We start from the raw sequence: 5,332 nt of genomic DNA on the forward strand, positions 1-5,332 counted from the left end.
AAATGGTGTGTGTGTGTGTGTGTGTGTGTGTGTGTGTGTGTGTGTGTGTGTGTGTGTGTGTGTGTGCACGCATGTGTTCTGAGATCAGAGGGTGTAGACAGTTAAGATGTCTGAAAGTAGGAAGACATTTAGAGGTGCTGATGTTGAAGAGACAGGCCGCTGGAGATTAAAGAACTTAAGGCAGACAGTCGTTCAGGGCAGTTCAAAGGCTGGACTTTTGTGTGTGTGTGAGTGTGTGTGTGTGTGTGTGTGTGGGGGGGGGTGTTAAAGAAAGCCTGTCTCCAGCACTAACCACCACATCACCTTAAAGATACAGAAGCAAATTTGCTTATACATCGTTAACCGTTGTATATTCATTTTTCTTGTTTGTTGAGAAAATTTTAGCACCCAAGACTGAGCTTTCTGTATGTATATGTAAACCCACGGGAACAATGCAAACCCGTGTTACTGGACCTCTTTAACTCTTTATTTTCACTAAGAGATGTCAAAGCACTTATGCTTACTAGAGTACCAACTTAACTGCACAACATTAGAAAAATAATAAGTCTGAGACTGCGGCATTATGAGAATGAAGGACAAAATACTGCTTGTCATAACCTATATTTAGTTTCAAAGTGCAACTCTGTGCCCCCTTATCTCATCCACTACATGGTAACTGCATGCAAGCCTTTAGTGCTTCCTGAGAACAGCCCTAGAGCCCCGAGAGCCTGCTCTTGAGTGAGTGTCTCCAAGCTCTTGACCCAGCGGTACAACGTGTAGATACCCCTAACAAAGGCACCTAATGCACAGCAACAACATCCATTTTGTTAAAATTCCTTCTTAACTAACAGGCTCATGCTCTGTTCTGGTTTTAAAGTGGGTTGTTATGGGATCTGCGGATATTTGGATGATTGTTTCTTTAAAAAAAAAATTTTAATTAAATTGTGAAGCATAATAAACAGCACTGTTTAAAAAAAACTACAGGAACTAATTAGCAAAATGTACAGAACCAGGGTCTGATAAGTAGACACTAAAAGGGTGCATCTGTTTTAGCACCTCTGAGAGACATGATCCCACTATGTCATTTCAGGGGTGCATAACTCTTAATGCAAAACTGCCAATTATATCCAGGTTCGCATCATCAGTGTATCACATGATGCAATATGCAAGAACCATGTATGATACCCCAAGCCTGTTATTGAAAGGGATTGTAAACTTTCTGATACACCTAGTTATAAAAATTGGACTGTATTTCCTCTACAATGTATTCGTTGTGTTCTTGTAAATTGCACTTTTTATTAGAATATGTTTTTCCCCCTGCTTTTGGAAGACTGAGTTGTTTCTGTCTATGAAATAAAGGCCTTATTTAGCTTTTTATGACTGATGGTTAGCCATCACTACATTCTTGCAATTATCACTGACAGTTAAAAATATTATAGTTTCACACTAGTAATGATTTGTGGCCACATGCCCTAGCTCCCTGCCCTAATAGCAATTACTGTTGCTGCACAATCGAGCTAAAGGCAATATTTTCATGTTTAGTTTCTCTTCATTGCCTTGACCTGCACGGTATCCTGGATTTATATCCCAAATCTGCTCCCTCTGACCTACAATCAACCTTAATTAAATCTGCAAGATGTATGATCTTTTCTTTCATTTCTATATGTCTCTGTGTATGTACACACGCATGCATGTATGTTTTTCCACATTCTATCCTTCTCCTCTTTTCTTTTTAGCTCCTCCACGTTACTTTTCAGCAATTGAAATCAAGGTAATGACTGGGCAAGGAAAAGGAATGTTCTTTCAATAGATAATTAGGGAGATTGGTTTACCAGGGCCACTCAAAGCCTTTTCAAATGCAGGGCTGAAGCCAGGCCTTGTTGTCGGGTGAGCCCAAAAGACTCCCAAGAGAGGCATTCGCCTTGGCTTCATTTCTCAGAGCAGGTGCCTGGCAGGTAGTCAATGGAGACGACCAGTCGAGATATATAAGAAACCCATCCCCCTGTACAAGGGGTCAACATCACAGGTCAGGGGTCATGAGCAGAGGTCACAAGGTCAATGTTTAGCACACAGGACTGGCCAGATGACTGGAAATGCATCCTGAACAGCCACCTATCACACGTATGACTGGATGTGTGAAGAAAATGAGGACACACTTGTTGTTGAATGACAGCTAACGTTTCTTTCATTTCTGTCAAACTATCATGTGAGTTTAATACTGTACTTTTTCTATTCTAATCAACAACTGAAAATTACATTTATACAGCACTTCTTAAATCAGTGTACAAAATTTATTAAGTGAGGCACTATAGTGTAGTAGTTGTCACCTTTGCCCACCCAAGGCTCCAGGAGGTCACACAAAAGGAAGGACATCAGTTATAGATAGATAGATAGTTAGTTAGATATTTGTCATTGCCTGTAGGTTATTATTGACAAGGTCTCAAATAACACAGCATTGCACATGAAGGTATCAGCCCTCCACCTTCATACTTCACCCAGCCACCATCTCTGGACACCTTGTGATCCTGGGCTGCACCCCAAAGGAAACACTATATAAATGTCAATGTACTGACTACTGTAACCGTCACAGCCATAAAGGGGGAAGCACAGGAGATTTTCTTCCTGTCACTCTAGTGGTGGTTCCTGGAAGTGCAGCTGTGATTTAGGGACAGATCCTCTTACATAGCAGTGGATGTGAGCTTCTGTGACACGAAACTGAAACTGTGGTCGGTTGGCAAAATGTGCACGCTCAATCTTTGCTGCTTGTTCATGCACCTCTACACATGTAAGGGAATGGTAACAGAAACTACTGTAGGATACACAGACATATCCCATCTCAACATCTGTGTTATATGTATGAATTGTTTTGGTCTCTACAACCAGTTCTGCATTAGCATTTGTGGAAATACAAAAGCAACATATCCAATATGCATGTCAATTTTTCTCTCTTCAATCAAATAGAAAGCCTGTGAAGTAAATATCTATTTTCTTACTGCCTGGCTGTTTACAACAGGGGAGAGTGGCTATATAAACCACGTGTGGCAAATGAAGAATTTCTTTATCGGGAATCGGCTTGGCCAGCATATGCTGGATATAGGAAACCCATAGCATCAGTGGCTTCGTATTGGCTGCAGAGGTCAAAGGCTAGGGAAGGTCAAAGGTGTCGTCCTCCTTTCTCATCATGAAGTGCATTAACATCTTCTCCCTGTCCCATCTTATCCAGATGGCTAACCAGGCCAGAGGACAGATGCCCCATTTTAAAATATCTTAGGGATCCAAAACGTACCATCGAGAATAAATATGGCTGCATTTTTAGGACATCATATTTCAAAGGAATATGGATATGGGTGGATGGAGATCGCCTGCACTCAAACTGCGTTAACTAGATCTTTGCCGAATCTTGGTATGACTGCAACAGGTTGCTCTATTCACTATGTGTTTAAATTTTATAAGTTTTCTTACATTTAATGTTTGGAGGGGAAACATGGAAGAAAGAACATGAAAGAAAGGTGGGAGAAATTGGAAATTTGGGATCTCATTTAAGAAAAAACACAAATCAGATGTGTTAAATATCTTCAGTACTTTTCTTGATTTGTCCCAGGATTAAACCAAAAATGAAACCAAAAAAAATCCCACCTATAGATGTTTACAGTATCATCACATAGTGAGAAAATTTTAAATATTTTTCAGCTCTGATTAAAATCAAAACGCAGACAAGGTTGCTGCTGTTTTCAATAAACAATCACTAAATGTTCAGAGAGAAAAACGCAGAAACCTTAACACAAGGTGGTGACCTCACTTGTGTGTCTAAGTAATTAAATCACAGGGCCTTGGAGGACATGTGCATTCTTCCACTTTTGCAAGAATATGTCACATGATTTCCAAAGCCACATGATTAATGTTGTAAGGACATTGAAGGGTGATTTTAAAGCTGCCAGAACAAATTCATGCATAATTTTTCTCCAAATTTCTCTGCCATCAAAACTCCTCATTCAGTGTCTCACGTCAACCAATCAGCACAGCTCATACACAGATGACTCCACCTCTGAGAGCTAGTCATTATTTTTACAGCACCAAAAGCCTTCCAAGCATGCCCACAGTCAAACGAATGGAGCCACTCCAAGTCAAATAGACTAGGGCACCCTGCCGAGAACTTTGGACTGGCCCTCATGCAGCGTCTCACACATATACACACATTCAAGTTTATAGCGTGAGGCTGTGAAAAGTACACACTTTCTCTCTCACACATCCTAACACACACACACACACACACATACACAAACATATATGGCAGCTATCCTGCCCAGAGACCTCTGACTTGAACCTGCTGCTCTCACTCAGCAACACATAAATCACTGGGCTCTCAGCAGCACTGCTGGCCCTCATTGCCATGCTGAACTTGACTCCACGGGAATAAAAGTCTGTAACTAGATACAAAAACTAATCCAGACCAGAGACAATTGCTGGCACACAGAGGCCCTAGAGGTGGTGATACCCCTATCTGATGATATGCCGTCTCTGTTATGGGACCTGTGACTTCTGACTTCTGAAGCCCTGCTCTGTGCTACTGGTCAGAGACAAAGAGACAAGAGGAATGAGTGAGGACATGAAGGAAAGTGGACGATTAAGATATAACCTGTCAAGCCATCCTTAGTCATGGGGGAGACCATTTGCTTCTTTAAACATCCCTTCTCTCCAGTTGTCACAGGTACAATGAAAGTTACAAAGCTGAAGAACTACAAAGCTAATTTTACCCCTCTTTCATTTGCACTTTATATTAACAAATACCACTACACCTCTATTTTTCAGGTGTACGAATTAGATTCTGCATTTTACACTACTTTAAGGGGTTTTTGTTTTAGCATTTGTAGAACGAGATTAATTAGCTGCTTTAAATTATTTTAGAAGGAGGGAAAAAAATAAGCTTCTAAAATATGACTGGTTGATATAAACAAACCAAAAATCTTTAAAAATGACATCCACATGAAACTGCTACATTGTTAATTCTATGTTTGCATGTATATACAGCCACAATGATGATGCTTCTTTTTACTACAAAAAAAGATCACTCTACTCAGCACTCTGAGTATTTTCAATACTTGGCTAAATTTAGTTGACATTTCCTTTGATTATAAAAATAAGTAAGCATTTACAATACTTTTACTGTTATATATATTAACAGGTTCATTAAAGTCAGGAATAAATTGGAGGGAATTAGGCGTACCACACAGACACCCACAACCCCCCCCCCACACACACACACACACACACACACACACACACACACACACACACACACACACACGGGCAGGCAGGCACACAGACTGTGAGGTGATGCTTGATCTGCTGTTGT

The sequence above is a fragment of the Pundamilia nyererei genome, unplaced genomic scaffold (genome assembly GCF_000239375.1).
Source record: "Pundamilia nyererei isolate P.nyererei 1_Seehausen unplaced genomic scaffold, PunNye1.0 scaffold00002, whole genome shotgun sequence".
NCBI lineage: Eukaryota > Metazoa > Chordata > Actinopteri > Cichliformes > Cichlidae > Pundamilia > Pundamilia nyererei.